Raw genomic sequence first — 13305 nt, 5'->3', positions numbered from 1 at the left:
GGTGGAAAGGGAGCCAGGGTGGTGGGTTGGCCCATTGAAGGTGCAGACTTCTGGTGGGCTAGTGGCGTATGCAAGGGAGTGAAAACAATGGTTGGCCCCAGAATCTAAGCCAGGCAGGGAGGTGAGGGCTAGTGACAAGAGGGAGCATAAGTAGATGAGGAGGTCCCTGTGGGAACCCAGAGGGGCTTCCCTGGTTGCAGATCTTGCCACGTATTCTGTTAAACCTGTGTGTAGCCTCTAATTTTGTGGAAAGGAATTGGTAGTTGATCAAAATATACAACATCTTGGCCCTTAGAGACAGGTGAGGTGTGCCTTTCAAAATACTGGAGACGCAGGGGCCAGGCTCAAGGCAGCCCTGCCTGTAGAACCCAAGTAGCACTTAGGCAGGCAGGAGGAGCTGAGTGGCATCTCCAGGGTGTGTGGGGCCCTGGAAACTCCCCCGATTAGATGAGTTCATCAGGGAACGTGCTGCCTGAGGCGCTCCCCACGGCCTGCTGCTGCTTGGCCAGCAGAGTGACAAGACACTGGGGCCCAGAGCAGAGAGACCTGGTGCTGTCCCACACGTCCAGCCTCCCCTGGCCAGGAAGGTGTCGGCACTGAGTTGCAGGTGCAATGATGGGTCTGATAGCAGCTGAGTAATTAGAAAAGGCGTTTCATTTCCAACGTGGGAGGAGGCCAGAGAGGTGGCTGTGACCCCACGCCGAGCTGGGGAATTGCTTTGAATTTGGAAACACCTTTTGAGCAAGGACCTCCTGTGGGATTCTGGACCTGGGGGCTCACATTCCTTTAACTCTTGCTCTTCGGTATCTTGATTTGTCCTGATGCTGCTGTTCAGTCCTCAAAGCCACTGAGAGCGTATTGCTGCGTTACCATCTCGTGTCCAACTAGTAACACTTTCTACTTAAGCAAAATTGATCTTTAGCAAAAGTTTTAAAGGAAAGAAAAACTTTTTAATGAAGGAGAAAAACAAGCATTGTTTTGACCAGTAAGAATAGTCACAAAGCTGACTCCGAGGACCGTTCCTCTTCTAGTTCCAGAACTGGCTGCTCTGAACAGAGGGAGGGGAGCCTGGCGCTTCCTGAGCCCCTGCACTGTGCCGGGCACATACACCACGCGGGGCTTGCATCTGTCACCGGGGTTCCCAGCCTCCTTCCCCTCCTTCACCCACAAAATGCAAAGAGGTGCCAAGCCCTTTCCATTCTCCCCCTGTTGGCCCTGGCATCATGCCCTCCCCTCCTCCTCATCAAAGGCCCGGCTCAGGTCGCCCCTTACTTGCCAGGACTGTTGTCTGCATCCCACCTTGTCCAGCCAGCTGGCCCCCCACCGGGCTGCTAGAGAGACTCAGTGGAGCTCTGGTCTGACCACACCAGTCCTCTGTGTGAAGTTCTCAGTGGGTCCCCATCAGCTGATGAAGAATGTCTGAATCCCCAGCAGTGCCCTGCAGCTCTTGGTGACCGGCCCACCTCCCCGGGGTCCTGTGCATCAGACTTGCCCGCACCTTCAGGCTGTTGGGTTTTCCTTCGTGTTACCAGGGGTGGGAGCAGTGCTCTGCCTTCCGCTGACCCTTCTCCGGACCATCCTCCCTCCCTCTTGTAGACTGGCTGGCTTCTGTTTGCCCACAAGCATCCCTCACAGCCCCCTTGGCCCAGTCACCCCAGCTCTGTCCACTCTGCGCTCCTCCCAGTCTGCTTGAGCCCCTCTGGGTCCACACTCCCTGGTCACACTGGGCTCTTGTCATCTGTTAGTGTGACCACCTCCAGCCTGCATTTTCTGGTGAAACCCTGGAGATTAGGACCCCCATCTGAGCTCTCTGTGTCCCCACACATGATGCACGCCTGGCACATCGTAGGTGGTTATGAATGGTTGTAGATGGCGACTTTGGAGGGAGGAAGTTCACATTTCCATCTGGTCTTTGGATACAGATGCCTCCTTGTAAATCTAGGCTGCAGTGTGGGGGCTCCAGGACCCCTGAAGCTACAGAGAAGCCATCTGGGCTCTGGCGTCCGGCAGAATTGTGCTCAGATTCATTGCTTTACCTCCTTTGTCGTCAATTTGCATGACTGTAAAATGGGCCAAATTCCTTATCATATGGATATTTGTAAGGAATGAAGGAATCATTCGCATACAGGGGTTGTCAGTTGGCCAGTATTATTTTCTCTCTTAGACGACAGCCCCTCAAATACTGAAGGCTGTTTTTCATGAAATCCTGCGTTTTCTCTGATCTTTGAAGCCCTTTTCCCCCAGTGCCATCTCCATATCTGTGTAAACAACCTCTCATGCTCTTTAATACCAACATTTTGAGACTGTTAGGCAGTGCTGGGAGGTTTTTCTTGAGTTTGAAGCATCTTAAAGGTAACAGATTGCACAGGAGGCCTCAGCTGATGGACCCCTGCTTTATTTTTAGCACCCGGAGAATTGTAAAGATAGTTCAATTGATTTTTCTCCCTCTGAGCGATTTCTCAGGGTGGAAGCTGGCATCACACCAAGCCTCCGTCTGGAACAAATTTCTAATTCTCATTTACGTAGCAGGTGCTGAAGTTCGGCAGGATGGTGAAGCAGCTCCAAACCTTGGTCAGCACTGCTGGGCTTGTTCTCCGCACAGAGAGCCAAGGAGGGGACTGATCAAGGCTCTGTGCTGAGCAAAACCCTAGAGCCTGAGGGCCAACCCTGCCTCTGAGAGTCACTCAGGCTTTCTGAGCCTCGCTTTTCTCGTTCATGCAGTGGGTGTACCTCCTGTGCTGGGAGCTGTGGGGGCAGAACGGCCAGGGAGAACAGGGCCCGATGCACTGTAGACATGACCCACTCCAGCCTGTGACCACTGTCAGGCACCATACAGGTTGACTCTTTTCTTCCTCCCACAGAGAGGAAAAGTGGTGTGCATCTGTTCAAAAGTGCTCCAAGTCCAAATCCCCAAAATCATGTGGCTAAACCATCACCAACGCCACTGCTTTAAGGGCTCAGCATGGTCGGGAAGTTGGTGGGTCAGCCTCCACCACCTCTGAGGGCTCCGTGTGCTGTCCGTGGTGCTGACTCCTCCCAGCGCATAGTGCTTCCCCATCTCCATTCTCACCACTTCCCACACCACCGTCACCTCTTACTGAGCACTTGCTCTGCCAGACAGCGTTCTATCGCAGGGAACATACTGACCTATTTAATCCTCCTGACATCACAGCGGAATAGGCATGATAACATCCCCCCTTTACAGGGGAAGAAACTAAGCTACAGAAAGCTTAAGTAATCTACCCAGAGTCACCCAGCTAGCAAGTGGGTGCGATTCAGACTTGCAGCATCTGGACGCAGAACCCCTGCACGTCACTGTCACGCCCCACCACCTCTCAGTCATGATAGTAACAACTTCCACGACAGCCACTGTCGTTGCTCATTTATTGCAGGCGCTGGGCTGAATGCACTGCACTTGCTGCACTTAACCCTCCCAGCAGCTCGTGTCGGTGGGCTGTCATTCCCTCCATTTTGCAGATGTGGGGACAAACTCTGAAAAGTGGATGTTGTTGCCTGTGGGCCCCTCCTAGCCCCGGTCGATCAGATTGCCCTTCCAACCCCATCCATGCAATAATGTTTCTGGCTCTTGTTTTGGATCCTAAGGGAATGCAGGTGCTGTTTGCACTGTTGCAGGACAGAGTAGGGATTGATTCATAACATGGGTGGCCAGATGCATGGGCTTTGGCAACTGTATGATGTTTCTAACATTTCTTCTAGGTGTTGGGGACATGCGACTCCTTGGTGCTTCCTGTCCCTTCCTGACAGGTCTCCATGGCACTTCTCTAACACCCTCCTGATTAAATCTCCTGGATTCCAGGCCAAAGTCCTGTCACCCACCCTCTCTCTCTCCCTCTTGGGGCTCCAGCAGCCTGTCCTCTCACAGCTCCTCAGCCTTACACTTCCTCCAGCCTGGCTCCCTTCCTGGATAACTCCTCCACCCTCAGCTTAATGCCTTTGCCTCAGAGGACACTTCCCTGACTCTCCAGACAAGCTCTGCACTTTGTTATAAACCCCGTCGCATGCCCCCTGTATGTCTCCTGGAGCATCAGTCGTGGGGCTAATATCTGGTTTCAGTGCTGGGCTAGGAGCCTGAGAAGTCAGGACAGGGTCTGGTTTTCCCTTTCTTGGTGCCATGAGAAGGTAGCCAGCTGGCTATATCCCAGCTCTGTCCCCCTTGAGTTCTCCCTCCCAACTCTAGGTTGGATGCAAACCCAGGCATGCGATCCAACACAAACCCTCACTGTCCTTCCAGGGTAAGACAAATATTACACCTTTTACAACCGGCTTGATTTCATGTTTTTTTTTTTTCAGAGGAGTAGAAATGCTCTGATTCTTATTTAACTAACTTTGTTGCTGAAAGTACCAGCCACCTGCTAGGGTCTTTGGCTTATGTAAATTCATTAAATCTTCATTACAGCCCTGCAAAGCAGATGGTACCCACTCATTCTACAGATAAGAAAAGCAGGGCACAGAGAGGTTGAGTTTTCCAGAGGTCACACAGCTGTTACTCAGTGGAACTGGACTATCAAGCTCTGGTTTTTGTGCAAACAGTGCATTCTTGCTTGTTTAAGCATCTGGGAATCACATAAGCTGGCTTGTGGTGGAGGTGTGCAGATGGGCTCACCACACAGAGAAACATCACACACTCGAAAGCTTCTGTGTGCTTGTACACAGAGGTGGTTACTAGAAATAGCCCCTTTCCCACAGCGCCATGTGGCCCCAGCTGTCTGATCCTGCTCTCTGAGTGGGATTGCACCATCCTAGTTAATAAGGTTCTGAGCAGAGAAGGGAAGGAGGCTGTTACGGACTGAATTTTGTCTGCTCCAAATTTGTATGTTGAAGCCCTAACCTCCAGCACCTCAGAAAGTGACTGTATTTGGAGTTAAGGTCTTTAAAGAGGTGATTAAGGTGAAATGAGGTCATGAGGGTGGGTCCCAATCCAGTATGACTGGTGTCCTTATGAGAAGAGGGATTAGGACCCAGACACACACAGAAGGATGACCACATGAGGACGCAGTGAGAAGATAGCTGCAAGCCATGGGGAGAAGCCTCAGAAGGAACCAACCCTGCTGACACTCTGATCTTGGACTTCCAGCCTCCAAGACTGTGAGAAAAGAGTTTTCTTCTGTTTAAGCCACCCAACTGTGGTATTTCACTTTGGTGGCCCAAACAAACTGATACCGAGGCACAAGTTGCCAGGAACCTCCTGTAGGATCTGACCCGGTTTGGCCAGAGTGCTCACAGATCATTTTTGTAGCCAGGTCATCCTTTAAAGAAAATCTGCTGGGAAAAAGCAGCTTTGCTGGCCGTGCCCCAGTGAGACTGCGTCTGTGTGCAGGAGGCCTTTCTGGGCACCTCCACACCAGCATCCTTGGGGAGCCTGTGTGGGAGGCTCTGGTGGTGTGGTCCTTGGCAGAGCTGCTTCCATTCTCACTCTGCAGCTGCTCTGTTGCTATGGTAACAGCCTCCTCCTCCTGCAAGTGTGCTCCTGCTGAGACATCTGGATAAACCACACTTTGCGTGGTTCAGTCAGTGGAGCCCAAGGCCACATCCTTCTCTTCATGGAGTCCCTGCCCACTCTGGACATCCAGCTTGCCCTGGACATAGCCAGTCCAGCGAGCCCCGGCAGCAGGCCCTTGGGAGTGCTGACCCCCCGGGAAAGCTGCATGTTGTGCGGAGATGCCGTCACTCCAGAACGGAGCGGGCAGCGGGAGGAACACGGGCTGGGACTTAGGAAGCCAGGGGTCTATCCTTGCTCTGCCAGGCTCCACCTCTGGCCCTGGGCCAGTCTCTTCCCTGCCTTGGCCTCCCTCTCCTTGGGATGGTGGGCGATCCCTTCCTGCAGGGACACCTCAGAGGTGTCCTCACCAGCCCTCCAAGGGTTTGACTCCGTCTCCAGGCTCTTTTTCTTGCTGTGTTTTCACAGTCATCTGTCTTGGCACAGCTGCTGAAGCCCGGCACATTCGTTGATATTTGGCACTCCCTGGGCTTTTGTGGGGTGCTTTCTGTACCCATTTCCCATTTGAGCTCCTCGCTGGAACAAGCCAGTGACATTTATTCATTTCACGTGCCTGACCCACCTAGCGGTCGGTGGAGGTTTTCCCAGTGGATGAGTGACGACCCTTGTACCTGTGCCCCCGAGGGGACAGTGACGGGAGACCAAGGCACAGAGAGGTGAATCTCCCAGGAGTGAGGGCCCAGAAACACGGTCACCTTCTCTCCGACATTTGAGAGGCCATTTGAGTGGGATCCCTCGTGGCGTAGTTTCTGACTGAGGGCTGGCCCCTGTGCTGGTGGTGTGCGGGGGCTGGTTTCAGGACATCAGGCAGTGCCTTTGGCAGCAGGAAATGAAGGAGTTTCTATAAAAATCTCTGCAAACTTGATGACTCTGCAGGCCTGTCTGGATTACATTCCTGTGTTCTTGGCAGGAAGAACCAGAGATTTCATTCTGTGATGGAACAGGTCAAACCCCTGTTCTACTGACTCCTCCTGTACTGACTCCCCCAGGCATTTGACGTACTGGCGATAGGGAAGGGGGGCTTCTGTTACAAGAGCAAGATTGCAATCCCTCTTCTAGACGGGGGTCAGGAAAGAGTAGCCCACTGGGGAGAGGTGGGCGTAGGAATCCACCAGCTTATACAGCTTGATGGAACAACGGCCACACCCACTCATTTGCATACTATCTTTGGCTGGCTTTGCACCGCAGAAGCAGAGGTGAGTAGCCTACATGAGCTGTCCTGGTGAGTTCAGCCTAAATTTACTCTCTGGCCCTTGACAGAAAATGTCTGCAGACCCCTGGTCTAGAGGGTTATACTTGTGTATATTCACACTTGGGGCTGGAGCCAGACAGCCACCAGAACCAAAGACGTCTTCTCAGGCCCTGGCATTGTGCCGCGTGCCTTCCTGGTTCACTTACAAAGCACCTACTCTATGCCAGGGCCCCCCTCCCCGTTCTCAGCACATCACGTGTGCCATCATAATTAATCCTATTGCTACCCTAGGAGGTAGGGTGTACCTTTGCCATTTTGAACTTGGGGAAACTGAGGCACAGAGAGGTTTAGAAACTTGCCCAAGGACACACAGCTAACAAGCAGCAGAGCCTGGATTCAGCCTCAGGCCACTGGGGCCACGGTTCTCACCCAGGCTCTGCTTTGCCTCCCAAGTCACAGTGGGTGTATTTCAGACTCTGGAACCCAATTTAGTTCTAGTCCCCAGCTGGCCCGCCTCTGCCTGGCCCTGAGCAAGTGGCTTCTCTTTGCTGAACCCCTGTTTCTTCATCCATAGAAGGGGGTACACCTCCCTCACATGTGGAGAGGATGTGAAGCCATCTGCTCAGAGCCAGCCCACGGCCCATTTTGGGTGAGTATGGGTATAAACTGGAGTTTAAGGTACAAACAGGAACAGGATTTTGCCCACAGTCAGATGAACAGGACAGGCCGGCCAGCAGCCTGAAAAGATAAGCACTGACGGGTGTATGAGCGCAGCACGGAGGAGACCAGAGGGGTTCTAGTAGGGAATCGGCCTTCCTGACGAGCTCAGCAGAAACCCGTGAGCTTCCCGGGTTCTGTGATGCTCTTGAGCTTGGCTGGCTGCAGCAAGCTTCGGGGTTGGTGGCTCATCTTAATGGCCCCCATAAGTGACATTCTGCTCCTAAAAGGACCCCACCCCCCGCATACACACACATTCCTCATGGCCTGGAGTCTTCTTGAGTCTGCTGTTCAAAACCACTTTAAGGGCACCTTCTCCTCAAGATGGGTTTGAATTTTCCCGCACTCTTGCAGCCCTGATCGGAGGGGCCTACAATGGGCTGATTCATTCATTCACTCCAGCAACTGTTTACTAAGCACCTGCCATGTGCTAGGTGCTCCTCTAGGCACTGAAGGTGCAGCAGCTATCTATGTGGACAAGTTCCCGCGCTCACTAGGGGGGCAGACGGCCAACAGATAAGCCATTGACAATAAGTAGCAATTGATGCTTGCAAAAATAAAAGGTGCGTATGGGTGTGTGTGTGTGTTTAATGCAAAGTAAAAGAAATAGGTTTATTTGGGGGAGGGGGGTTTGTAGGAGAAGGCCACTTTGTTAAGGAGCCTTCGGACGGAGATCTGAAGGACATTAAGGAAAGAGCCTTGCAGATATTTGGGAGAGTTGCTCTCTAGACAAAGGGAGTAGGAAGTGCAAAGGCCCTGTGGTAGAATGGTTGTTGTCACATCCTAGAATGGACCAAGGGGTGGGGACCCCCACAGAAGGCTGTGGGAGAAAGAACCTCAGTAGACTTACAGTCACACATCCTGGGTTCAGATGTCAGCTCTGCTGCTCACTAGCCTTGGGAACCTCTGAGGAGCCTTCTAAATAAAGCTAAAGCAGCATCACCCAGCTTCCATGCCTGGACTGGGGCTGGGGGACAAATGGCAGAGAACAGGGTTTCTAAATTGAAGGACTGTTGCAGGGAGGGTGTAACTTAGTGGTAGAGTTCATGCTTAGCAGGCACACGGTCCTGGGTTCAAGCCCCCAGCACCTCCTTTAAAAAAATAAACCTACAAGTAAAATAATAACCCAACCCAAAAAAACAACATAAATAAAAATCTTGCAGGGAAAGGCTTTAAATAAATAAATAAGTAGAAGGAGTGTTCATGAGGAAAGATTTTGAATCATCTCCTCATCTGGCATTTGTTCATGCAGCAGACACCCCGGGTGCCTCTGTGGGCTGGCTGTGTGCGAGGGAACCAGGGCGGCATAGACCTCAGTGAGACAGGGTCCCTGCCCTGGGGCTGAAGGTGGGGGAGACGGGCTCATGTGCAGCGTGGTGATCTGGAGGAGGTGAGGTCTGCAAGGATGAGCAGATGGTAGGGCCTGCCTTGGTGTTAAGGAAGAGACTACAACCTCTGTGCAATGATCCAGAAACATCAAACAACTGGATTGGCTGGAAGGTGAGGAGGGAGAAATGGCCCAAGGTGAGACTGGGGAAAGGCAGGCAGCGCAGGGCCATCCTCACGGCCTTGAATGCATGCCCATCAAGGCCTTCTCTTGTGGGCAGTGGGGGGGCCCACTGACCCCTATTTTAGGGAGTTCACTCTGGCTGAGGTTGGCGGGATGGCCAGGGGTGGGGAGCCCCAGTGAAGCAGAGGCACCCTGGGCTGAGGGCCAGAGCAGAGGGACCCCCGGGTGGAGGAGCCCAGGATGCGGAGGCTGCTTGGATGTGAAGAAGGAGGAGAGAAGGATCCGGAAGCTGCCCTGGTTCCTGGCTTTGCATTTTAGGTGCTCAGACAGGGAGTTACAGAGAGAAGCGATCTGGAGCGCATGTTGAGAAAGATGTCCGTGGCACTGGCATTACGCCCGTGTCATTATTCCCTGGCTCCCGGGAAGTTCTGAGTTTCCTCTGGACGCCATCACGACTTTCCACAAGCTGAGTGGCTTAAAACAACGGAAGTCTATCCTTTCACAGTTGTGGAGACTGGAAGTTTGCAGTTAAGGCATTGGCAGGGCTGTGCTCCCTCTGAAGTCTCTAGGGGAGGACCCTTCCTTGCCTCTCCCAGCTTGGTGGCCCCAGGCATCACCCGTCTCTGCCTCTGACACTGTGTGGCTTTCTCCTCTGGGTGTCTCTGTTTCTCCTTCTGCGTCCCTTAAAAGGACACTGATCATTGGATTTAAGGTCCACCCAGGCAATCCAGGATGATCCCATCTTGAGATCCTCAACTTGATCATATCTACAAAGATTTTTTGCGAATAAGGTCACATTCACAGTTCTGACGGGTGTATGAGCGCAGCACGGAGGAGCATTTGGGGGTGAGGGGTGAGGCCACCACTCAGCCCCCTGCAATGGAGAAAAATACCTCTCTCTCAGCCAAGAGGTGAGGACCAGATCGAGCCTGCCTTCTCCCTTCATCCTCTCCGCGCCGCCTGCTCCTCCCTCCACCTACCTGTGTCTGACAAACTTTCCTTGTAGGGAAAACCATCCTGAGCTGCCAAAGTGTGATTGGAAGTTAAACAAAAGCCAACAGACACTTGGAGTACAATCAGATAGAAAAATAGAAATGAATAATTCATCCAGCTTTGCCAGGGGGAGGGGGGCTCAAAAATGAGTCTGATCATGCTCGTTCCCAAGTGAGGTCAGTCCTACCGTGAACTTTGCTGTGAACATGAATCCATGCACGTGGGATTCATGCAGCTGGCTCTGAAATGGCACCGGGTGGGGGGCCTAGGGGTTAATCCTCAAAATGAAAGGACATTCCAGGGTCATAGTCAACTCTTAATTTTGTAAATGAGGTAAACCGAGGTTTACAGAATGGAAATTATTTTTGCACATGGAACTGAACATTCCAGAGAGAGGTAAGACTGGGCACCAAGCACAAAGGCCCCGACTTCCAACCCAGCACCAGTCCTGCCAAGGTCAAGGCCACCAAGTACGGTCACTCTGGACCAAGTGTCTCAAAGTCCGCAGACTTTGGGTGGGAGCCCCAAGGATGTTTGTGGTGTCTGTTCTGGATGTAATTACTGCGCTGCAGAGGCTTCTCCACCCCTATTCCCTTGTCAGGAGTCTGTCTTCAGGCCCCTGCTTTGTGACGTGACCACGGGGCTTCAGCAGGGACAGCCTCACTCGATAACTCACCTCTCACGCGCCTGATGGCCAGCGAGGAGCCAGGCACCCACAGCGAGGTCCTTGTGCTGTGACGAGTGGAGCCAGAGGTCTTGGAGAGGCCCTCTGGGACCAGGTGACCAGATGGCCACTCCCTGAGGACACCGTGCTGTCCTGGAGAAGCCGAGTGTGGCCATGTGCTGAGGATTCAGAGGCACACTTTGGCTGTTACTGTGATTTTGTCTTCCTCCACCAGTGTCATGTGGAAACGAAGCTCTGGGTTTCACGTCGTCTTTCCCCAGCACCCACTGTATCAGGTCCCTTGTTTGAAACAGCAAGAGAGATTCCCTGAGTGTCGCAGGGGCTACAAGAACCACAGGCCAGGGCTGTTGGCGGGACCCAGGCATTGGAGACTGTCTCCCCAGCCCGCACACAGGGTCCTTGGTCTGCGTGGGTCGCCCCTTGGCCAGCTGTGTGTCGCCCAGGTTCAGGCGTGTTTGATCTGCGTAGTCCTGGTTTGGGCATGTTCACTGCAGAGGGCTGTGGACTTATGTGAGCCCTGTGGACTCAAACCACCATGGCCTCGTTCAGATTTCTAACTCGTGTTTGAAGAAGGCCAAAGCTGGATGTGGCTGTGCTGAGGCTGTCAGGAGCGGTTACTGTGATCTGGGTCCCGTGAAGCAGGAAACACGTGCTCTGTAATCACCCATTTGCTTGGCCTTGGCCCCTGGAGGAGTCTGGGACCAGGGTCTGGGGGCCTGGGAGACGAGGCTCCTGAGCGTTCTCTCTGGCCACAGCGTCCGCAGCCTCAGGTTAGAAAGATGGTTCATACACCCTCCAGCTTTAGTCTCCATGATCTGGAGGGTTTAGACATCATATCGCTGATCCTTCTCCATTGGGCTGGGCTCTAGAGCCGAGGCCAGAAAGGAGAGAGATTGTGGACACTGACTCAGCTGAGAAGCTTAGGTGATCCTGAGGTAACAAAGGGAAAGTGTCAGAGGCCGACAGCAGTCCACTCACGCCACATGTCCACCGCAGGTCACCCGAGGCCCCCGGCACAGCATGTGCTGGCCCTCAGAGCTTCAGCCGGAGAGTGACACGTGTCACATGTCACTTCTGCCCCCCATTCACTGGCAAAAGCAGCAAGTCAGGACGGCCCGAGTCCCCTCGGGTCCGCAGGCAGGTCTCCCAGGGGCGTTCGGAGAACCACCTGCAGGCAAAGCCTCCTCACTTCACCTTGAGTCCTGCGCCCCCAGGGGGTACAAGCCTGCGAAACACGGTGAGAACACGCGTCCCCCGACAAGTGACGCAACCCGGACTGGAACCCCACCTGCGTGCCGTGGGGCCTGGCCCTTCCGTTTCCACCAGGCCCCCTTTGGCTTTTGGGTCCCAAGCCCTGTGAGAGAATCTAGTCCCTGTTTGCAGAACACCCGACGGGCGCTGATCTGACGTGTGTGGCGTTTCGGAGGCGGCGCCACCTTTCCTCCAGGTACGGCGCTGAGTTCAGCAGGAAGCCAGAGCCGTTCCGAGCAGGCAGAGCCTCGTGGAAAGTCGTCTGTGGGCGCCCAGGCCGTAGGGGTTCGGGCGACAGGTGGACGCTGATGAAACCCGCGTCCCAGAAGCCGTGGTTCTTTTCCTCTCTCACTCTTGTCTCTCGTTTTCTTCATGCCTTGCTCCCTGCTTCTTGCACCAGGAGGCCGCGGTCCCTGGGACACCAGCCCCAGCACTGATGCCCGGGCCGTCTCTCCTGTTTGATGTGATTCTAAGTTTCTCCTCAGCGATGTGCTTCTCACAAGCAAGGTTTGAGCGTTTGCACTGAGACCCTCCTCAGTGCCTCTGGTTGCAGATCCAACTGTCTTTTCTGATGGTTTATAAACTCTCGTGTTGACAGAAGTCAGAAAATGCCTCTCTCTTATTGAGAGAGGAAGCAGCCTGGGGCAGGGTGGGCGGGGCCCTGACGGCAGAGGAGTCTCAGAGTTTCAGCCGGTGTTTTCCAGATAAAAAAAAATAAAAACAGCAACTGACATTCGCTGAGCCCTGCGCTGTGTCAGGCAGTCGCCAAGAGCTCTGCCTCCTCTAATCCTCATGGCAAACTCATGAAGTCAGGACCGTTAGCCCATTTTACAGATGAGGAACCTGAGGTATGGGGGACTGGTAGGGGGGAACTCGCCTGGGGTCACACAGCCAGGAGGTGGCAGAGCGAGGATTCTCTGACTCCAGGGCTCACGTGAGATGAAGAGGAAGGAGGGGGCATTTCCATCCGAGGGAGCAGGCTGTGCAGATACCCCACGGGGCCTGGGAGACTAGAGACAGCGGGTGTCGCTGTCCAGGAGGAAGTGCCTCAGGGAAGGGCAGCGACTAGGATCTGAAGGTGAAAAGGTAGAAAGAAGCCAGGGATTGCCAGGCCTTGAGTGCCCCACCCAGGGGTTCCAGTCTGCTGTTGTAGGCGATGGAATGGACAGGAATCTAGTCTCATTTACTGCTGAGTCACCCTGGACACGTTTAATCTCTCTGGGGCTGGGCAGCCGATGGGCACCGGCTGGAGGGAGGGTACAGTCCAGGAGGGAGGTGGTGGGTCCAGCCTTACGGGGACAGCGGATGCGGGCACCCAGAAGGCTGTCCTACACCCAGGCCTGCAGCTTCCGGACGCTCTGGGGCAGGATGTTTGTCCAGGAGCCTCGGAGGTGGGTGTGCCGGGGAGAGGCATGGGGTGTCTGAGCCGGGGAAAGCAG

General features: G+C 53.9%; 1 protein-coding gene across 3 annotated transcripts in view; it reads left to right on the top strand.

Moving 5' to 3' along the window:
- The window catches only part of PPP2R2C (protein phosphatase 2 regulatory subunit Bgamma), a 130784-nt gene that overhangs the window by 91076 nt on the left and 26403 nt on the right, over positions 1-13305 (top strand). The gene's annotated exons all lie outside the window — the stretch shown is intronic.

Source organism: Vicugna pacos, chromosome 2, assembly GCF_048564905.1.
Source record: "Vicugna pacos chromosome 2, VicPac4, whole genome shotgun sequence".
Taxonomy (NCBI): domain Eukaryota; kingdom Metazoa; phylum Chordata; class Mammalia; order Artiodactyla; family Camelidae; genus Vicugna; species Vicugna pacos.
Note: the sequence above shows the minus strand (reverse complement) of the source record. Positions and strands in the feature narration are given on the sequence as shown.